The sequence below is a fragment of the Calidris pugnax genome, unplaced genomic scaffold, assembly GCF_001431845.1.
Source record: "Calidris pugnax isolate Ruff unplaced genomic scaffold, ASM143184v1 scaffold27, whole genome shotgun sequence".
NCBI lineage: Eukaryota > Metazoa > Chordata > Aves > Charadriiformes > Scolopacidae > Calidris > Calidris pugnax.
The window spans coordinates 14,325,668-14,348,963 of NW_015090893.1; the positions used below are offsets into that span (position 1 = coordinate 14,325,668).

The window sequence follows — 23,296 nt, forward strand, 5'->3', positions numbered from 1 at the left end:
TTGAAAGAAAAAATATGAAAATACCATAAAATGTTTACTCCAAAAAAACCCACCCCACAAATCTAACACCTCAATCTGGAACCTCTCCCTGAGGCTCTTCTTTAGTGGGCAGTGGATTTTTCTCTCTGGTTTCCGTCTTCTTCAGTTTGGTCTTGTCAAATGTTTCAATTTCTGCAAAATCTGGTTTGTCGGACATGATGGGTCCTGACAAAGAAAGGAAAAACACACCCGTGCCTTCATTAGCTAGTGCTGTGATCTCAGCCATCTGCAAAGCGCTTTCTGCTTGAAAGAAAAAATATGAAAATACCATAAAATGTTTACTCCAAAAAAAAAAACCACCCCACAAATCTACCACCTCAATCTGGAACCTCTCCCTGAGGCTCGGCTCCTTCAGAGCAAAAGAGGAAAGGCATTAATAGAATTTTATCTAGCTTTCTCAGATTAAATTTATAAAAATCACATTTTTCATATGGAACAAGAATATCTCAGTAAAGAAAAGACAATACATTAATTGCCAATAATCCACAGTGCCTCCTGACATAAACCTCTCTTTTTCAGACATGCTGCTAACCAGAAAGTCTACAATAATCCTCAAATCCAATACAAACAAAGAGCTTCACGGAAACAAGAATATCTCAGTAAATAAAAGACAATGCATTAATTGCCAATAATCCACGGTGCCTCCTGACATAAACCTCTCTTTTTCAGACATGCTGCTAACCAGAAAGTCTACAATAATCCTCAAATCCAATACAAACAAAGAGCTTCAATTATGATTTTGTTTCAAGTAATAGGATTTGTCTTTAATTCCGAGCACCCTGTCCTGGGTGCATACGTACCCTGTATCTGGATGAGCTGCTCTGGACACTTGTGCTTAACAATAGAGGACCGGTTCACCCAGCCCTTTGTTTGCTCTCGCACTCAATATCCCAGTCGCAGGCTCAATGGGTTTGATTATACCCTATTATAAGAGAAATCCACAAAGCACACCGGCATTCAACGCTTCACCTGTCAAAACTTCCCTAATCCAATTCCCATTTTTAATAGAAATTCAAGTTAAAATCCAGCCTGGGTATTATTTCCCCTGATTTCAGTGGAGTTTCCCATCAAGGCGAGGTTCGGCCCGGAGATGGCTAATATAATTCTATTTTTTTTCCTTCCTGAAGACAATCAGATTTCATTGCTCTCTGCACTGAGACAACAGAAGTAAATATTCACAGGCAGGAAAAAAAAAATTAAAAAATGGAAAAGCTACTAAAACCACATGGCATTACCGTCTGGCTGCTCTCTCCTCAGCTGCTTGGTGGCCGTCTGAGGCAGTGTGAGTTGAAAAAGGTCAGGGTAATCCCTCCTCTCCTCCCCCCGCCCGAGCCCATCGCTATTAATATTGATTAGTTTAGTGCTGGGATTGCTCAGCGTTTAGGAAAAAGGACAGATTGCTGCTGCAGAAAGTGCACGAGGGAGGGAAATGGGAAAACTGACATGGAAAACTGCCAACATACATATTTGGTTTTCTTTTTTTCTTTTCTCCTCCTTTACCGAGACAATAATATTTAAGTTTCTCTTCCTGCCCTTCTTTTACCATGCTGAGGTTCGGAGTTGAGGCGAGGTTTGGAGTTCATTCAAGGGCTGGAGCTGAGGTTTGTGGGGAGTTTTCAGGTGAATTCAGCAAGGGGACTGTCCCCCACCTGACAGGCTGGCAGAAGCTTGTGCTCAGGGTGCAGGAGGACCGTAAGCCCAACTGTGGGCTGACTGCTGCAGTCCAGGGCCAAATCTGAGATAAACATCATCTTGAGCACCACACTGGTGTCCTGGAATGTGTCCTGAAAGAAAGAACAGTGACTCTTTTATTGGTTCCCATTTTGGTAGCTGCCAACCCACTTGCTGGTATCTTGTGTCTCCCTTGGCCTGATGGCACGTGGCTCCGCAAGTCAGACCAGGTAGTTGCCCACAGCCACCATGTTGCCTTCACTTGGCAAGGAGCCACATTTGCCCATCCTGCTCACCTGGCCCTTCCCTGTACTCCCCCCATCCCCATCATAGAATGGTTTGGGTTGGAAGGGGCCTTTGGATATCATCTAGTCCAACATCCCCACCAAAGCAGAGTCACCCAGAGCAGGTTGGACAGGAACACATGGACCACGCTGGAATCACTCACAGGGAACCTCTTCAGTGGCAGCAAAGGGAGAATGTGCTGTAGGTGCCAAGCGACGTAATTTCAGAAAACAACTTTAAAATGGCTTATAGCCCTTGTGTCTGCTTGCAAGACATATTTTGTGGCACTACCTATAGCCACCTTCTAGAGCTGCTGCTCCCGAGGTCTGTGGACATCCCTGTGGCTGTTCCATGGCTCCAGCCTCGCTTCCCTCTTTGCAGCACAAAAATATTTGGGAATCCTTTTTCAAGGCCCTCAGGTTCGGGAGGGAAGGGCTGTGCGTGTCCTCCTAGATGCTGGCATGGGTTTCCTCTTGTGTAACTTTTGGTTTCTCCATCTGAATTACTCATCTAGGCTTCGTGGTGGTTAATAGGGAGGCAACTAACTTGGGATAAAATTAATTGTGCCCTCAGAGTATCCAGGTTTCTCTACTGACTATAGCGAGAGCCTGGACAATGAGCTCAGGGAGACAGAGATGTCTCCCAGCTGATGGAGAACCCCGTGAAGGTGCTGTGGATCTCTCTGTTGGTGTAACAGGCTTCAGTAGAGTGGGTTTGAGTCTGATATGTGTGCATGGAGAAAATGGTTTTAATGTGTAAAACACATATAAGTGTTTTAAGGACCTCTTCTTTCAATATGGGCTTAAATTAAAATAATGAAAACAAGTGTAGAAAAATGGATTCTTTTTACTCATCAGCATTCATAAATAGTGGTTCCTTTCCACCCAGTGATTCTTTCCCTTATCCATCCCATTTTTCTGTACCTTCAGAGAGGACAGGGGTTGCTGTGTATCCAGGTAAGCAGCATTCTAAGAGCAGGTTTTCTCTGTGGCCATGGGTGCAGTGTTTGAGGTAAAGGAGAATGGAGTACCATAGAGATGGAAAAATCTGTGTAACGCTGCTCAGCTCAGAAGGGATCGTCTGGGTCCCTGTGAAAACTTGGCTGTGCTGCTTCTGGACCTAAAATTGTCCTGGCATCAGTGTAGCTGCATTTCTTACCCTAAAAGCTCTGTGCAGACTGGCTCGGTTCCCTCTGTACCTGCCTGGACTGTCCATGTGAAATCCACACACAAACCAGTCAGATTTAGCAGCAGGACTCAGTTCTCATGCTCCCACCCTTTACTTTTTTACTTTGTCAAAAGTACAAAGCTGTGTTCTTGACCCAAAACCCCTGGGAATAAGCACCCCCCTGGGTGATATTTGGTGTAAGCTGAGATTTGGCACTGAACAGTCTTAGTGTCTCTTCAAAGAGAGAGCATCAACCTCTTCTTGTTGAATCTTGGACACCAGATTCAGAAGATCAGAAAAGACCTCAAAATGCAACTTGAATGATTTGTGAATTCAGGCAGTTCGTGAGTTTAGTTTTTTACATATAAGTCTGTTTTTACAAGTAACAATTAGAATTCTTATCACGAAGAGAGATTATAAGGGGAAAATCTCCTAAACTGTTAAACCAGCACAAATTCTTTCACAAGTAGAAAGCAAATGAAGTGTTGTCGTGGTTTGGGCTGGATTGGCCATAAGCATTCAGGACAGTGAAGCAGAAGACTCTCTCTTCTGGCTTTCTGTGTACAGTTACGGCCTTGGTCCCAGCATTCATGGCAGAGCTCAGACTTCCCTAAACACGCTAAGATAGAGTGGGAACGCTTGTTTTTTCACCACCACCCTTTTACTTGCCCAATTTATTGGCAGACCTAGTATTAAAAACACTTTGGGGTGAGTTGTTTGAGGCTTTAGGCTGAAGGCTTTTAATTGATATTGCATTGGGTTTCTGAGGAAGGTGCAACAGCTTTAGTCCACGTAGCATAATGATGGGAAATTACATGTTCTCACTCTGAGATCAGCAGATACTCATCTCCATAATGAGCATCTTGACCATTGCATGAAATGCTTGTCAAGTTTCCGCAGCTTGTAAGTTCGGTCCTGTGGTCAAACACAGCTTGTGTGGGATTCAAGCCTCATGTTTCCACTCTGTGCAGGACAGAAAGACGTATGTACTTCTCATATGGAAAGTTTGGAGTTTGGCCTGAGGGCATTGCACAGTGCATTGAGGCTGGTCACGGCAGGGAAAGATGGGCAGGCACTATTTTACTCAGATGCTTTCTACTTGCACTGAGAACAGAGATATTCTTGCTGTATAGGCAGCAAAGCAGTTAATTTGTCAGGTTTTTAATGGCAGGATTTCCGAGTCACCACCTTCAGTAAGGGGAACACGGCGTTTACCTGGCCTTGGGATGGCTGTGGTAGCAATGATCCACAACAGCCTCTGAGGTGCCCTGAGGCAGCTTGGATGATCCAGCACATAGAAGTGAGAAAAACCAGAAGAGTGAGCAAACTCCAGGATCTTTACAGATCCTATCCATATAAAGCACATAAGGCCGTATCGGTACTGCTGTGTCTGAAAAGCTGCCTCAAATACAATGGAAGTGGCATTTTATTTCAATCTGCTGCCAAAGGATGAAGGGCTGAGTCAAACCTGCCAGGACTGACACCTCTGATACCCGTGAGTCACCCACCACTGACAGCATTAAACCGTGCCTGGCAGCGCGAGCCACCGAGTGTCTGTCAGACACCCACAGAGAAACAGGGGAAAACAAACACTTGCTACCAGGATGCAGTAATAGGTGAGAGGAAACGTTTAAAGGCAGCTCAAGTGCAAAGGAAAATTCAGAGGGGAGTCAGAAGAGAGAGGGTGGGAGGCTTGGAGCCTGCTGCTGCTTGGCTTTTTCCTTTGGCTGTTGTCACTTGGAAGCAGCGAGCCCAGTCTGCGCGGGGCTGGGACATACATATATATATATTTATAGAAGGGCTATGGTCTTCACAAGCTGGGGAGATGCTGTGCTCATGTTTGGCACAAGAGGTGCTCTGGGTATGACAAGTTTCATAGAGACTAGGTGGGCAACTGCAAGAAGAAGGGGTTTCTTTCTCCTTGTTGTAACAGTGGGAATCGGATGGTGTCTATGTCTACACGGAGCTGAGGAGGGACAAAGCACCCGAAGGCGAGCAGCCGGTTAGAGGAACAGACGCTCGAGCAGATCAGTGTCTGTAGCTGAGCCAATAAGCTGACACAACTGATTTTATAATCGCATTAGTGCTGTCTCGAAATAACACGCCCACTCAAATCTAACAGTGATTTCATTTTCAAAATGTTGTGGTATTTTTGGTGCTAAAGGTAGGGGATTAATTTTTCAAGGTCAAAAGCTGGGCTGGAATCTGCAAGCACCCTAATTCCTCTAGGTCCTTATTGAGCATTGAGTACCTTCCAGAAAGGTAGCAGGATTGGGTGTGTTATAAGCTACCCTTAAAAGGTTTCCCGTCCTTAGGGGAACAGAAAAAAAAAAAAAAAAGACTACAGTTACACTGAAAGGGTTTTCTTAGTTCTCTTTGTGCCTTTTGTTCCGTCTTGCTGCCAAAAAAAATATCCATGTTTGGGAACAGAGACAGGTTCCCAGGCTAAGAGACAATGAATCCTGGGGGCGTAAGGAAGGCAGCGATCTCTCTTCGGCAGAGTGTCTGCTGTAATGCTGCACTGCTAGTGTGTAAAAACTCAGTACTTGTCTCCTACTGTGTGTTTTATCACTACCTGGGCTGTTTCATTTTCCTTATCGAGACTCTTGAGCCTTAAGGGTAGGTATGTAGAGGATGGGGGAGAGGAGAAGCTGGTTGTAGATAGAGCTTGGGCTCTTTTTTCCAACCCCATGTTTTCCAAATAGCTCTGGGGTTTAGACAGTCTATACTAGGAGTCCCGTTGCAGCAAAGAGCAAAAAGAGAAAACATAAGCTAGTGGGAGTGGAACTTTCCCCTCTCCCTCTTTTGTGATCTTCTGAAACTCGCTATGGGGATGAATTTTTAAAAGTTTAACCAGATGGAGATTCTTGCAACAGAACTTTCTCGAGAACTGAACCAAAATTGTATCTTCCAGCATAAAGTACTTGGCTTTGGCCTGGCCTCTCCTAGCAAAATGCAGTGACACGTGCATGCATTATTAAAGGGAAAAAAAAATATTAATACAAAACGTCCATGCACATGCTTCTCTCCCAAAGACAGGGTGGGGAAAGAAGCATGTGATGTATTAGTCACATTAGTTAATGTGCTATAGAGCACATGACAGTTTGTGATGAATATGCTAGAAACACTAGTTTAGCATGACTTCCAATCTTTACTAATAGTCCTTTTTTGTCTCTCCCTTCTGCCTCTGCTCAGGAGAGTCTCTTGTAGGGAACTGCTCTTAGGGAAAGAGTAAGACACAGAAGTCTTGGGTGAGCACTGGGAGTGTGCTCAAATGTGCCTCAGAGCAGCTGCTGCTCTGGAATGAACTTTGCTTTAAACAAAAGAAACATCACTATTCCTTATGAAGATTAAATTGTGGTGCCCAATGTGCAGCAAGTAGTCAACCAACATGATTCAATATAATCAAAGATAAGATAATAAAATCCAGAGATCTACTAACTTGATGTTAACTTCAGATTTTCTTTTTGTCCAGAAGAAAAAGGACAAGAGGTGGGTCTGTCATTCCAATCCACGTTGTGCTGGGGTAGATAGGGAAGGGTGGTGTCCTTGACTTCTGGGACACAGGGCTGTGGTGTAGTTTTGATGGGTACCTAACCAGTACTTCTCTTTGTGTTGCCAAATCATTCTACTTTCAATAGCCTGGGACCTCCTGGTAGTTTAAGTAGGTTTTATGTTTTGGGGAAAAGAAGATAAACCCTGAATTTTTTCAGCTGCTTAAGGAAATGAGGCTGCTGAAACAGAGGAACAGACTAGGCAGCCAAGTACCTTCTCTACCTGATTTCAGTGAGCAATTTCCAGGATAAAAACTCGTATTTCTACTTGAAGGGATTCATACATCATCTTTTCAAAAAATCCTTTTCCATTTTTATAAGCTTGTTATACAGAGTAAGCCAAACAGATAGGTATTACATACTGTGTACAAGGTCAACAAGTAAGTAAGTGGTCATCAGCAAGTTCCACATCTGTTGACTTCTGTCTGTTCAACTGAAAGCTGCAAGTATGTTTTGTTAAATGCTGTTTTTCTTCTCTAAAATGTAACAACAACAAAAAAAGAGACAACTATTTTTCTCTCGCAGCATCTGAAGTTGAACAGCTATCTCTTGAGAACCTCACTTAACTGGCACATTTTCAATGACTGCTTTTATGGCTTTTTTTTTTTTTTCCTTGCAAATATATAATAACTGCAGAAATCAGTTGTAGCCTTTTTAAGGCTATATCTTTATAACAGGGCTGACCTGAGCTCTGTACACCCAAAATGACTCCTCTGGAGTTGGTGTACTTTGAGTGTGAGTGACCACACCATGAAATAACATGGGAGCAGCACAGAGTGATTGTGTTGGCCACAGACAAATTGTGCAAACTGGAGCTGTAGCCTTTCCCCAGCTCAAGGCAAAAGCACCATGGCAGCTCAAGCATAAATCCTTGTGAGCGCAGGAATTCAAAAGGGATGGGGACGTTCAAGCTTTAATTCAAGTTCATGTTTCAGTAGAAACTAGCTTTAGGGCATGAGTTCGTGGTCTGTCCATGGCCCAAACCAGTGAATACAGAGAAAACCAAATAGGAAGTGAAAAATGAAAGTGTGAAATATTGTAATTTTTGCTTGTCTGATGCATACATTGAATGATTTTTCTCTTTGGATGAATACTAGCTTGCATAAAATTCAAATAACTCAGCTGTCTACAGATGGGGGGGGGAAGTGTGGGAAGAGGAACAGAAGGAAGGAAATGGAACTGAGAAGATTGAATTAACCTTTCAATGTCTTGAATTTCAAGAAGGGAAGAATTATCTCCTGTTAACTCTGCAACCATGCAATTAAAATGTGAACAAGCCTTAAAAGCTACATTTGCCCCATATTCCTAGATCTCTACTTTAAAGGCAGATCTTCCAAACCCGAGATTCAGATCCAAAAAGTATTCAAAGGAAGGAAAAAAAAATCTTATGCTGTAAATGTTTATTTAATCACAGAACTCTGGTCGAAAAGCAAGTAAAAATGTCTCACATTTACGTGGAACATGTGCCTTTGATATTGAATTCAGTTTAAGAAAAATCCCTACATATGTGTCTAGTAATGGCAGACAGTCTTTGAAAAGATGAATGGTTTTCTCTGGGTTGGAGTTTCTGTTTCTAGAAAACAGGTTCTTTCACCTGTTTGCTTGAGAGTTGTGAAGGTTCATCTGTTAATACAGGGGAAAGCTTTAAAAATGCACTTTGATTCTTAGGTGCCCTTTTGGACACAGTGTGTCAGAACCGGCTTATTGCTGATTTGAGAGCTGCCATGGGGAATTACTGGTGTCCAATGTGGCCAAGTGTCTTGTGTTGGGGATTCTGAAACAAAATGTCTGATGGAAGATTTTATAATGGTGGCAATGATGAACAAAGCAAAAACTCAGTTTGGGGACATGTCTCTGTTTCTGAAAGAAATATGGGGGAAACGAAAGTATTTTGCAGGGCAACCAGCTGGAAAGTGCTATTGTTTTTAATTCTTCTTTGGTGTTGAAAGGATTCACATTTGTCAATATTTTTGCAAGGTATCAATAGGATCCATTCAAGACAAAAATGGAGCAATTCCAAGTCCAGAAGAGTATATCAAATAATTTGTTTGTAGGTGGAAAATTAAACCAAACAGCAAATACTTTGCTGACAAGTGCGTAATTTCCCCCCCCCAAGTCAAAGTTGTTGGCATATAACGTACAGATATTGCAGCAGACAGTGTCTTGCATCAGATTTCCATCTCCCTCTAGTAAGATAATGACGCAGTATGAAGGTAAGGAATTGTATGGCAGGCTATTAACCTTCAGAGGACTGGATGGCATTGAAAAATTGATTTAAATTCTGGAGTATTCTGGCTCTGTTTGTACTAAGCCTTGTACAACACTGAGCACAGTTGGGATGAGGCTATTTTCTTTCATCTGCTTCAGTTTCTGATGAGGAGTAATGCAGGGCTGTTGCTGGGACTAGATTTAATTGGAAACTAAAGTATTCAGAGAATATTTATTCCAAAGTCATACTAGGTCAGGACTGACACTGCGGACCCAGGAAGGAAATAATGGCTTCAGTTCTTCTGTGACTTATACTGAAGAGCTCTTCCTGAAAACACGGGAATTATGTTATAATCATTTCAGATCTAGTGAGTTACTTTGTGAGCACCAAACAGCAGAATTTCTGCAAAATTTTTAGGCTGAGCAGCTTAGCTGGACGTGTAAGCTAACACACTGAGCTACAGAAAAGGCTCACCCTTTGTGGTGAGGCTCTGGATGTGGATTTACTGGTGAGACAGGGATGCCATGATACTTCCACTCTTTGGTCCAAGGAGCCAGATGCTGATGGGATGCTTTTGCCAAGCTCCTGGAGCTGCGCAGCAGCTGGGGAATGGGCCCTTCTCCTCGTGAGCAGCCCCAAGCTGCAGCCTCTTCACTGTGCAAGGCAGTGCATTGTCACTCGTCCCGACATGAGGGTGACAGTCCTGTGTCAGGAGATGGGCCAGCAGCCACGCTCGTGCTGGGGCTGCTCTGTGTGGGTCAATGAGCCTGTGCAAGCTCCACGCTGTCTTATCTGGATTGCTGAAACTGGGCTGGGTGTCCGAGCTGTGAGACAGTCTGCCTGCCACGTAACTGGGAGAATTACAAAATGCTACCATAAAATATGAGCTGCGCCCCAAGATAGTGGAAAACGGATGGGGGACAGTTACCACATCGCTCCAACAGAATTTTTAGCAGTGATCTGAGAAGCAGACACCTTCAATAGGTGTATTTTGAGGGTGTAACTACACAGCTGCTCAGTAAGTTGTTGCCTCCCTTCCCTCTATATCTACTATCTCGGAAAAAGCGGCCAAAGCACCAGGACTCCCAGGTTCTCCTCGACCTTTCAGAAACAGGCAGCGAGAACACAAAGCGAGCAGAAAAGACTAAAATGGCAGCCTGGGACTGCATATGTCTGCCCCCTGCGAGGAACGCGGGAAGCGTTTGGAAGGAGGTAGGATAAGCTGGCACGAAACGGTGCACTCGGAGCCAGTTCAGAGGAGGGAAGACACTGTCTTGGACCCAAAACCACAGAACAGGTGCTGTGCAGCGCCTGCCTACCTGCCTGCCTCTGCTGTCTGTCTCCTCTCGCCGTGTGTGTTTTCCGTGTCAGGTTTCTCGCAGTTTTATTCCTGTCAACCGGCCAACGTATCTGCTGAAGAGCCAGCTGGAGTCCGTGCTCTCCCATGTTTCATCAACAAAATTGCCAGCTTGTTCTGATTCAGTGTCTTTATTGTTGTTGATGAGGCTAAATGAATCAGAAAGAACACAGCTATGTATACAAAATACAAATTCGGAAACCTCATCCTGATGCGAGGAAATTTTATTAGCTGCTCAAGTGGAGAAATCTGCTGTGGAAGCAGATTGACAGCAAATACAGACCTCCGGAGAGGTCGTTTCCCCTGACTGTACACATTTTATTGTTTTTGAAGGGCACCTCCCAATCATACCAAATCTTCTAGCAGGGAAAATATAGTTTTAGATATTATTAAAACCAGGCTAATCTTCTGTGGGATTGTGACTCTCTCTTCTTCGGATTCTAAATGTAAAACCTTTTAATGAGTCTTATAAATGCATCTCTAGGTTAAATTTAGAATCTATGCTGGAAAACCTAAAACAAAACTCTCCCGGCTATTGGCAATACAAGATTCAAAAATGATAGCAGTACAATGGGATTAATTTTTTCCCCTTTCATACACTCTTTGTCAGTTTTTCGTTGGAAGAAAAGCTTTCCCTGAGACAATTTTTTTACTAACTAAATCCAAATTTCCTTAAATGCTTTATTAAACCCACCACCTATGGCTGCTGGCACGGCTTGACAGAAAAAGCTGTTGTAGTTTCAACGTGGCATGTGGGAACCACAGACTGTCAGGCACGGCGTTTAACACTTCTGCTGTGAGCTCCCATCTCCTCACTAACTTATGCTAACTTACTTCCAGGGTGCTAAATTTTGTGTTTCCAAATGCATTAGCTCTTTGTCAAAGGGCACTTCGTTACTTCTGGCGTGCTCACACCCGGGAAATGTTTGGGGGTGATCGTTCTTCACGCTTTAATCCGGGAAATTTGCAGGAAATGTTTTTAATATGGTTGTGGAGGAATGCAAAGCTGTGGTGGAGCAGAAGCCTGCGTGGTGAGGCCCAGGGCCGTGGTCATGCTTTGGGCACCCCTGAGCCCACACAGGCCGAGGCAGGCGGACGGCTGAGTCACTGTAAGGTTAGGAAAAAGAGAAAAATATAATTAACGCTTGGGTTATTTCTCGTTGTTCCCAGGTGCGGTGTGGTGATGGTGGTGGTTGGAGGACATTGGGCAGCCCGGGGCTATAACGGAGGGTGGCCTGGGCAGCCCGGGGCTATAACGGACGGTGGCCGCACCGACTCGGGGCTGGCCGGGCCAGCCTGCCAAGCTACCCCCGGTGGCCAGACCCCGTTTCCTGGGGCGGCTTGCTCCCTCCCGGGGGCCTACGGGAGCCACCGTCGCCTCCCGGCCGGTCCCTGAGGGCTCCGCCGCCGGCTCCCCTCAGCGCCGCCCCGCCCCGCGGCACGTGACCCCGGGGAGAGGAGGAGGAGGAGAAGGGAGGGGGGGGGCGCGCGCGCTGCACCTGTCAGTCAGCGCGTCACTTCCGCCAGTTGCCGCCGCTACCGTTGAGGGACACCCCCCCACACCCACCCACCCCGCACCGGCCGGGCCAGGCGCTGCTGGAGCGACGGAGCGGCTGTGGGGACGGACGGCGGCCGGGGCGGCAGCGCGGCGACGGCGGCGGCCCAGGGAGGAGGAGAAGGAGAAAGAGGAGGAGGAGGCGGCGGCGGCCGGCGAGGAGAAGCGGAGAGGCGAGGAGAGGCCCGCGCTCGGCCCGCGGGGTAGGAAGAGGCGGAGGAACCTGCTGCCGCTGCCGGTGGTGGTGCTGAGGGCGGCGGGGAGGGCGAGTCACCCGGCAACGGTGAGGGGCTGCGGGGCGCATGCGCGGCGGGCGGGGGTCGCCCCCAGCCGCGGGGGCGGCGGGTTGCGGCCCGGCCCGGGCTGGGCTCCTTTTCCCCCCCGTTTCGGAGGCGGGATGCGGGGCGGCGGGTCGGGCGTGAGGAAGGTTGTGGGAGCAGCGCTGATAAGGGGAGCGGGAACTTCCTCCTCCGGGCGAGGGGAGGCGGCGGAGCCGGGGGCTGGCGCGGTGCAGAAGTTGCTAGAGCCTCCCGGAGGGAGCTGTCAAGCGGCGCCTTCCCTCTCCCAGGTTGAGCTTTTTTTTGTCGGTGGTGGGACCTTCCCGGCGGCCCTGACAGCCCCGCAGGGGTTGCTTGGCTCTGCCAGCCCGGTTGTCTGCCGAGCCTGTTTCCCTCCTCCCACGGTGGATCGGCTTTATCCCCCCCACCCCGCCATGGGGAGCTGGCAGCCTGACAGCGTCAGCCTCAGCAGCTCCCTGCCAGCAAAGTTGGTTCCAGAAGTTAAAAGAAAAGGTAGTCGCTAAATCTGCCGCCAGTGCGAAGGCAGGGCTGGCATTAGGAACGCTGGCTTATGGACTCAACCCTCCAGCCTGTGACCAAATGTATCTTCTGAGGAATCTGTCAGTGTGACTCTCCATTGTTCTTGGAGGCTCCTCAGGGATTTACACATTCGAGTACAAATGCTTCTTGCTCCCAAAATTTGCTTTAACGTGAGATGGTCCAATGTTAGGGTTCTTCTTTCAGGTTTGAAAAAAAAAAAAAACAACCCCCAAAACCCACTCCTGCAATCAAACGTTGCAACTTCAACTTTTAATACACAGCTCTCTTGCTCTCTGTTTCTTTGGGCTGGCTGCATTTTAAAGATTTTGCAAAATTTGTTACTGCTGTCAGGCTGAAGTCGGAGGAAAAAAGGCAACAAATTAAGAAAGTAAATATCAGCTAATCACTCTCGTCTCTTAAAAAAAAAAGAAACAATATATCAAAACTTAAACAGTTTCTTTTTTTTCAGGTATATTACTTAGTGTCCTCAGGGATGGAATAGTTACTGTGTGGCTTTGGAATAAATTGTTAAACTGGATTAGTGTTTAATTTTCAAGGTTTTCTGTCTTCTGTGAAGTTTAGTTTGTCAGAATAAAAAAAATCGAGTAATAGAAAATGCTAGTTTCTTGTCCTATATTATACAAATTCAGTTGTCTCGTTAGCCTGTTTGTGCTTTACATGTTCTTTGTTGCATAGATTTGAAAGTATTTAGAATCTATTTTTTATCTGCTTTGTCTGTATTTTGTCTAGGGCCACAGGGATCCTTTCCTTGACTTGAGAACATTACACAGTGAATCAAATATCTCAATGTTTTGAAAGCATCAGGCTGGAAATTTACAGTATTATTTTAGAAAAATCAATCGAGTAGGGTGTTTTATGCTTACATTCAAAGAATTTGACTAGGAGGAAGTCCTAATAATTTCTAATGCTTGCAGAGTTTTGAGATGGTCAACGTGTCAAAACGTCTGAGTTTGGCAAGTGGTGGTTTTTATCTGCTCAGTCTTAGTTTGGGCTCTTGCTGTATGTGCTGCTTGGAGTATTGTAGGACCTTCTAACAGCTCATTAAAAGACTCAATATAACATTTGTCATGTGTGGCTCATAATACGAGACCTGTGCAAGCAGTGAAGCTTTTCTTTCTAATGTACATAACAGTGTGTTTGCATAAGCAGGTGAGGCTGAAGAAATATTCCATGCATTTAGAACAGACAGTAAATTTTGTGAACCCTCTGCTTTCTGTGTGTGAAGGCTTTTTGACGTGGTTTTTCCCTTTTCAAATAATCAATCAATCTTTTGATCTCAGCTCAAATGTTTATAGCTCGGCAGCGATGCCCTTTTCTAGGGCTCATTAGAAAGTGAGTGAATCCTGCCAAGTCTGAGGTGATTTTTTTAGTTTGGATTTTTTTTTGATTGGTGTTTTAGTTCCCCCTTTCTTACCCCCCCTTCCAGAAGCTGCAGCTCTAAGGAAGAGGAAGTGATGTTGGTAAGAGAATGCCTTCAAGTTGTCCTTAAATTCTGTGTGTAAAACCACATTATTTTTCGCTGCCATGTTAGCACACCAAAAATCTAGTAGCCATTGATGTGAATATGAATTTACAACTTGCAGGGCAATTCAGTGTTTGGTACTGTGACCATGAAAGATGATGAAGGTTTGTTACTTGTTATGCAGTTTTTAGAAGTGACAGATATATCAGTTATTCAGCAGAGAGGCTCTATGTCTCATCTCAAAATTGTATTCAGACAGAGAATACAATAATTTTGCATTGCACCCTGGAAAGTTAGTAAAATCGGGCAATTCATTTTTGAGTTTCTTGCTGATTGTATTATTTTCTGAAAGTTATACATTTTACTTGCAAAAACTTTGTTTGAGAATAATAGCAAGCTGTCTCAAGGCTTTAGTAAGTTCACATTTGGCTTTGTAGTTTTGTACTGGCTTCATAGCCAACTGTTGGGGTTTGTGAAGGTTCAGTCAATTCAGATGAATTCTGTGTACTCTTACAGCCTAAAAAATAATGTATTTGTTACTGTGTGTTCTACTGGGCTCCTATTTTGGTTTTTTTGTGTGTAGAGCTGATTTGTTTTGAAGTCTCAAAAAACATAGTTTAGAAGGTGATTGTGGTGCTGAAAAGCTGTTATGTTTGTGAAGTATGGGTGGAGTCATTTAGTACAAGAAATGGGTAATATTTTGCAGCTGTATAGGGGACTATATTCTGATTACAGTGAAATGAATAGTTCTATTGTGGTAGCAACAAACAATTCTGCTTTTATAGTCTCTCACCTGTGAATATGTGAAATTTTATCCTGTCTATTTGTCTTTAAAGAAGAAAGATATGGCAAACTTGAGCTTAAAATAAAGATACTGCATTATGTTTATGTTCAGCTTGTAACAAAGGCCATGGTTGCAGAGGCTTTTTTTATATTGAGAGGTTTAAATGGTTTATTTTCTTCACTATCTGGACATTTGGGTGGGGCAGCTGCTCGATCAGAACAGAATATCTGGTGGGAACCCTGCATTGATTGTCCAGGCTCCAGCCTCGCTCGCTGCTCTCTTCATCCCTCTCTTCTCTTCAGTGTTCCCTGCAGTGTGTTCAGGATTAAAAGTTGTGCTCAGCTGTGTAGGATAATAATACTTGGACAAAATTGAAAAGATGAGAGCTGGAATCTTATGAATGTGATTCTTTCTTCCTTTATATTCTATTTTTTCTTAAGCGCGGATATTTGAAAGGTTTTTCCTCCTTTTTGCTGAATTTCACATTTCATTAAATCTTTTGTTGTCTTGTCATTCTTTTAATGTAATCAGGTTACTTAATTTGAGGCTGCAGTGTAATCTCTGACCTTGTGATTTCTGGTGGTATCTTCAAATTTGGTCATGATCAAGTTGTGACAAGAACTGGTTGTGGAGGGGACCTCATTAGCAGTCCTCTCTCTTTTCTTTTGTGGGTGTTTTTTTTTTTTTTTTCCCTCCCCTTCCCCTGTAATTCAAAGAGTCATTGCTACAGAATTGAACTCTTCATTGAAATGTCTTTACTCCTTCAGTGGGGATACTAAGACTGTCCTTTATTTTGGTGGCTCGTGGCCATCGTTCTGTCAGAGGCAGTGTTTCTATAGCAAATGGGTTATTTGTTATATTTTGCAATGTGTTGAGTTCTAGTGTGTATTTCTGCTTACCTGTTTTGGGGGCTGGGGGGGGAGAAACAAGCTGATGATAAATGTATGTAATAGGATAACTTATGTATAATAAATTAAGTGCATTATATATTTATAGTTTGCTTTTTTTGGTGTCTCTGAGGTAGCTTGACTTCTGTTCCAAAGTCTGTCTTAACAGCAGTGACAATTGTTAAGCTGCTTTGGTTTTATAACACGAACCTCTCAAGTTGCATGGTTTTATTGATAATTTCTTCCCGTCTGTTACCTTCCTGGACTTTTATAATGCCATTGCACTTCAGTTCTGTGTTATCTGCTCTAGTGGCAATTATACGTGTGTGGCTGGTGGAGTACAGCTTGACTTTGGGGGGAGGCAAGTAGGATGAATATAATTAGCCGTTACACAAGATACAAAAGGCTTTTTATTTATTAACTACTGTTGTTAAGAATGTGATGGGATCTGTGCGAGCAGGAAGTTTCTTTATAATTCTGCACATGTGCATTGGCAGCAGCAGCTGAGAGCAAATCTGGCAGCGTTCAGGGGTGGGTGTGAAGCGGCGAGCAAACATCTCCTCTTCTCTGGTATCGCTCATGGTTTTATTTAATTCCTCTTGCTACACTATAGGCGTAGAAGGATTATGAGTTGCTGTAAAGCTGTTAAAAAGCCTTTGGATTTTATCTAGTAAGTGAATATAAAATGTTATCTTTGCTTATCAAAACACTTGAAAATCAACTAAGATTTTGGCAATGTCTCGGCTTGCTCTGTTTAAAATGTAGCATTTTTTTGAACGGTGCTTAAATCAGTCACTGTATTTGGGGCTTTACTAATGTTACTGCAATACAGGTGCTAAATGCTTAATTTGCTTCTTAAAATTTGAACTTTTGTAGGTTATTATTTTTTTGTTTCCTAAATTTTGCATTTAGTCTAACTAAAGCCTGTCCACTTTTCTGCCTCCCGCGCAGAGGCAGATAGGATGTGCCTGTCATGAAGATCTGTATTTAATGACAGGCTTTTTCAGAGAAAGTGAATCAGGTTCTGTCAGCTGAAACTGTGGCTGAACTTTAATTGACTGGAAAATAAATACTAATCAATACTGTGATTTCTTGGCTTGTAGATTTTTAAAAATAAAACCCCAAATTCTATCAATTTGAGTAATATAATTTTCGGAGGAGCTTTCTTGAGTTGTTCTGTTGTTTTGTTCCCTGGTAAGGACATAAAGGCTTAATTTGAATTGTTCCAATTTGTAAATTAGAAGGCTTGCTACTGCATTTCCAGGAAACAAAAATTGCATTACAATTGCATTCTACTGAATCTGGTGTTGTGGGGTTTTTTTGTGCTTTTATTTGCTTTGTCAGTATAACCAGTATTTTGTCAGTTGGGTATTTTCTGAGGCAATCAGAAGTGCTGGTGGCAGATGATGGGGGAATTTCAGCTAGTTTAAGGTCATGTGCGTGAGAGTACACATGTGAAAGCACATCCATGCAACTAGTGAGCTTATTAATTAAAGAGCTGCTGCTGCATCTTCTTCTGACACCTTTTGTGGTTGTGTGCAAAACTGCAATGGGCTTGTTTCTTTTTGATTCCTATTTAACCAGAAAGTATGTGCGTGAGAGTACACATGTGAAAGCACATCCATGCAACTAGTGAGCTTATTAATTAAAGAGCTGCTGCTGCATCTTCTTCTGACACCTTTTGTGGTTGTGTGCAAAACTGCAATGGGCTTGTTTCTTTTTGATTCCTATTTAACCAGAAAACAAACGTGTCAGTGAAGAGTTAATAACTGTACTTAAAAAGGAGGGGAGCAGGAAAGTTGCATCGGCTTGAAAAGACATATATTCTAACATGGTTTCCTTCAACGTTGAAAGTTAAATTCTGAAGTTATGCTTATCTTAAAATATTATGCCTTTGCGGGAAAGAGGAATGTATTCTTAAGGCCAGCTTGTGAAATTTAAAATAATAACCGAGCCCAATTGTCTGATTTGCTAATCCAGGCTTTGGACTAAAATACCTTTCAGTCGATGATTTCACTGGCAGTCAAAGAGAGGAAATCTTGCTTTAAGAATCTATTTTAAACTAATCTTGCTGGTTTTAAAACTTCTTTCTTTAAATAATTTTTGTTTTGACTGCTCAAATGTATTAATGAGTAGTTAAATGTAGCTTTAAACTTGATAACTCTTTTTACATGGAGTCCCCTCGTATTCAAGCACTCGCACAGCTCTGCCTGCTTTTTTAACTGTGCTCCTGAGACAAGTACCGTTTGTCCTTTTCTGTGTCCTCAGTTTGTGGTAGTGTTCTGTGTGTGGCACTGTTCTGTGTGTTTGCTTAAAGCTTGGGCTGTGGGTTTTTCCAGTTTTTCTTTTTTTATTTATTTATCTTCCTCCAAGCTATGTCTCCTGCCCCAACCTGGCCAATTTTTAGATTTTGATTGGATTAATTGAAATGAGCCAAATACTTTATTTTTACTTGTTAGCTGAACAAAAGCTGAAAATGAGATGAGCAAAGGATCTTCTGCCCCAAAGCGTTTCATCAGTTGGGAATGCTAGCTGTAATTTGAGTATACAAATGACATAAAAATCATCAGTTAGTTTCAGTTGTTATGATCATGATGTTACATTAAAAAATTAAAAAAATCCATTTCCTCTTATCTCGATAAAACTGAAGAGCAAAGAACAGAGTGCTGGTTGCCATTTTTTAAAAATATAAAATTAAATAATGTGTATTCCAGCAGCTGCCAAATGGGGCTGTGTGTTCTCCAGCGAGCTGGGACACACAAGTTTCCCAGGCAAACCTTCCTGCTCACCCTCACACCTGGCAGCAGCTCTGGGTGGTGTCATCCCACCAGGAGAGTTTCTGTGAGTCCAACTTGGAATCTGTGGCATAAGTTTAAGCCATCGTTGTGAAAGTCTTAAGATCTGTTATAACTTTTGAACATTTCAAACCTAGCTAAAAAAAATTGATTTTTAATTTGTTTTTAAAAGTATGTTTACCATAGTCATCCAGAGGAACGTCACAGATTTTTATCTAGTTATATAAGTCAGTCATATAAGTAACATAATACATTATTTATCAAATATAGAGTAAGAAATTAAAAACTCTGGGACAGCTTAATGTTTTTGTGGAATTCTATTTGTAAATGAACCTCCTATTGCAGAAAAGGAGCATGGATCCTCTTTGTACTGGAGGATGTGTACATGTTCTGCAAGGACCCTGTGCGCAGGCATGTGGGTGGCTGAGAGGAGAACAGCACTGCCCACTGGAGCAGCCAGACTCTAAACTTGAGATGTATTTCCTGAGAAGTAGAGACAAGAAGTTTTGTTGCCCTATAACATTTTTTTTTCTTATCTAAAAACCTTACGTTTAGGTTTTACTTTTCATGTGTTACCAAAAAAATCACTGATGATGTCTGCTAATCCCACAAAATAATATATTAAAAATCCAGGGGAATGGCAGTCACTTTTGGCTTCATAGATGACAAGAATTTCTTGTAAGATAAGCACTTATTTTATTTGGTTGTTTTAAATAGTGGAGACTTGTGGCAGAAATTCAACATGCAGAATTCATGTTTTCATTCCTATGGCACCATTTCAGTTTGTAGCCTATTTGTTTCTTTTATTTTTACTTGTTTCATTCCTTTGTTTTAAGGAAAGGTGGTAGAGCCCTGAGGACTTTAATTTAAAATGACACCCATATATTTGTAGTCCAGCCAGTAATATAAAAGCTGAACTAAATTTAAGTCTAAAGTTCTGTATGTATTTCTCAGATATTAGCAGCTAGCCATGTATTCTGTGTTTTCTTTAGTGGCATTTCGTATGTGGGTGTGAATACCTCTTTAGTTGCCAAGATAAGTGAATGCTATTATGATGGCAAAATGAAACTTGTGGGGCTGTTTTCCCAGCAGACTCTGTGAAGTACTTGCCTTATTTAAAAACAAAACCCCAGAAACTAGATTTTTTTTTTTTTCTTAAATAACAAATGAGAGCACTGAAATACCCAGTACAGAATGAAACTCGGTGTTTTACCCTCTTTTAAAATGCTTGGGCTCAAGACATTGCATAGGACATAGTATGTTTTTTTCAGCCTCTTGTGAAATATGTGATCACAATAATGTGCATTTTTAGCTTTCTGTAGTTTTGTAGTTTTAGCTTTTGTAGTTTCTACAACAAGAACATTGTTGTAGCTTAGGGGATCTTGGTAAATGTTTGTAGTAACAAGGGAAGGGGGGTAACTGAGAACGATACAACCAGAATACTTCTAGTAAAGCCTAAACTAGTTGGGTTGGATTTTGTGTTTGTTTTTTTTTTTTTAAATTATTGTCTTTCTCTTGATAGGTTGTGAGGGGCACATGTTCAAAAGGGTCAGGGTAGTCTGAACAGAAGTAGGATTAGTTGACTGAATAGATCAGCTTGTGTTTTCCAAGGTGTTTGATCATGACTAAAAAAACCAAACTGCCATGGCATTGCTTCATATTTGTAAAAGACTCTAGAAATAATTCTAAAGGTTACAAATCTTGTCCCAGTTTTCCTTGGTGTCTGCATTGACGTGGTGCACATCCTGAGTCAAGGGAGGGCAAGTGGGAAAGCTGTTGATCAATATAGAGAGTGGAGTTATAATATTTAATTATTAACAGTTTCTGAGCCTACTCTTCCGTTTTATGACACTGGAAATAACAGTAAATGAAACTCGCTGGAAGTCAGATAACTTTTTCAAGTTTCTAGCTTTTTCTAGACTTGGCAAATACCAGCTGCATTGTATCACAGCCTGTGAAGATTACACCAAAGCCTGTACTAAAAGGCAAAAGACTTAAATGCTCTAAAAGGAAAGTGGTGCATATAACTATATATTGAAGTGTGTGTATTTAACAATGTGTGAAGCTGAAAGGGTGAAAATTAGGCTTTCACTAATTCTTCTAGGTGATGATAAGCCATTTAAGCTTTGTTTAAAGCATAAGCTTGGGTTGTAAATCCGGTTTTGCCCTAACAATGAGACAGCCAGGCTGTTTCAGCTTCATTGTTACATTGCCAAGCTAGTTAAAATAGAAGTCTATCTTTTTCATTTTTTTTCATGTCTCCCGAATGAAATGAATATTCAGGTAGCTTATTTGTCTGCAGTACCTGGTAAAAATGTCAGTGCTTTTATGTTGGATAACTAAGCCCAAAGTTATCTTTGCTGAGAAAGCTGGACCTCAAGGTTATTCACTTAGTGCCGAATTATAAAGAAGTGGTTGCTTCTAATTTGCTCTTTTTATTAGGTGCTGTTTGTTTTGAAGGTTTGTTTGTTTGTTTTAGCAAAGCAGCCTGAAGCATTGTGGCAGATCAGCAAAGATTTCTTTTTTTTTCCCAGCTCCATTAACCCCACATGGCTAACATGAGTCTTTCTGGTTCCTTGTGGATAGATTGATTTTGGTAGAACTTGAGAATATAGACTGTATGGATCTTCATATTTCAAAAATGGTATGATATATTGGGTTTGATTAAAATCTACCTGCTTGCAAAGATTATGCTGACAATCACTTAATGTACCAAAATAATAAGGAAAATAGTTGGGCAATGTCATCATAAACTATAGGAGAGTCATGATTTGCAACTTCTTCGCTGTTGAAATCTGACAGCATCTTCTAGTAACCGAGAACACGTAACAGATTTGAATGTGATTGGCTTAAAAAAAAAATAAAAAAAGGCAAAAAATAGAGCCTGTTGACTGGAATATAACCCTTTATTTTCTGTTGTTAGCTCACCTGGAGTCCTGATCTCAGACCAGGACCCACTTGTGTGAGACACATAACAGATTTCCAGCCTGTGAGTAACACAAGACAATAGATAGAGACAGATGACCAAGAACAGGAAAGAATATTGGTCAGAATTGCTTACATCAGTAGGCAAAGATATAAATACTTGTAAGTGTTCTTCCTCTAGGCCTCAATGCAAGAAAACTTTGAGGCAGATGAAGCAGTCTTGTCTAGAGCTTACGGCCAACTCCCTTAACACATGATGAGTGCAGTTTGGGGAGGATTGGAAGCAGGAAAATGTTATTTGTTCAAACTATTGGAAGGACTCTGGATTCATAGGCTAATGAACGGACCAGCATTTTGGTACTGAAATGAGACTATTATGTTGTCAGGACTTTGAAAGTGAAGATGAAGTTGATTTGTTCTGATGTGGGATAGAAGTAGAAGACAGTGTGGGGGAACAAACCGGGGAAGGTACTTTTTTCAAGTCCGTCAGCTGAATTCTCATATCAATCTCAAATTATGAAACAGAAGGTTTCAGTGTGTATAGTTTAAAGTCAATAAAAGCCATTTTATTGTCTACTTTGGGTGATGTGTGTTGTCTTTGTGTCTGTCTGTGTATGTTGCGAGCTAGTTTTGCTCAGTTACAGTTGCTTGAGTTTAATTAGAACAGGTAATGGGTAAGGTCAAGGGACTGAGATGACCCTTTGACTGTATCTGCACATTAAATCACCTCCACTGTGTCATGAAGCTGCAATTTAAATTTTTACTACCACAGAAAACCAAAATGGCTTTTGGTGTGGTCTGTTGCTATATTGAGAACTGAGAACATAAAAAATGTCCAGATAATTGTGATTCTAAAGGGTGGCAAAAATGTGGGTGGTTCTAGGGAATCTAGGTCCTAGTTGCTTCCTGTATCTGGATCTGATGATCACTTGGACTTTGAACTGGCAGTTAGGACACATAACCAACTTACCAGAAAAGATGTTCTGTACCACTAAAAGCTGGGTGACTCTCTGTGTTCCTTAGTTAGGACTTTGTTTTTGGTTGTGCCATTTAAAGACGGTGTGTTTCAACCAGTGCCTGAGATCCTTCTAAAGATTTTATAGCCGCTAAATAGTTTAGTATGGTAGGTTCTAAAAACCACTTCTGTCTAACCTGCTTAGTCCTTCATGATTCTTTGGAAGAAGAATGATTGAGTCTGAAAATTATTTCCTAATTGTTAAGGCTTAGGTGTCCCATGCTAACTGCTGCTTTAAGTTTGGTTAACTCCTAAGTGAAAAAGGGCATTTGCTTTTTTTGCATGCTCTCCCATGAACCACACTAACGTGGTCTTCATGCTTTCTTGTTCAGAACAAGAAACTGCTGATTTGACAAGGAGAATTCCTCAAATGTGATGTTTAGACTTGTGACTGAGTTTCAAACTGTTGAAAACTTTATGGTCTAATAATATTTTCTTTATTTTCAGATTAACTGCTGAAGTACTGATCGAGTTCTGCTATTCTTCAATGAGGAACTACAGGCTGATCTTTTGCCATAATCTTAAACAACCATAAATGACAAAAGAATGCTTGGTCAGTGAGGGCAGCTGGCGCAGAAAACGTTTTTCAAACTCGGCTGTTTAAGTACTCTGAGGTAGGTTTCTTAAACTACTTTACTTGGACTGGGAAAAAAAAAAAAGGAAGTATGGATTTCAGTATCTCTAATCTATTTGAATTCATCAATCCATTAGTAACCAGCAAATTATCTGTGGTCGCAGTGCTTTGACTAACA

At 42.1% G+C, this 23,296-nt stretch overlaps 1 protein-coding gene across 6 annotated transcripts in view; it reads left to right on the forward strand.

Annotated features, from left to right (window-relative positions):
- Positions 1-11,850: 11,850 nt before the first annotated feature.
- FAM13B (family with sequence similarity 13 member B) overlaps positions 11,851-23,296 on the forward strand; it is a 50,130-nt gene continuing 38,684 nt past the window's right edge. For 4 of the 6 annotated variants that reach the window (XM_014948084.1, XM_014948089.1, XM_014948088.1 and 1 more), the window contains exons 1-2: positions 11,851-12,120; positions 22,992-23,158. The gene's annotated coding sequence lies outside the window, so the exon portion shown is untranslated. Of the gene's footprint in view, positions 12,121-12,388; positions 12,406-22,991; positions 23,159-23,296 lie in introns of those variants that run through there. The other 2 variants (XM_014948085.1, XM_014948086.1) reach the window with 2 other exon arrangements.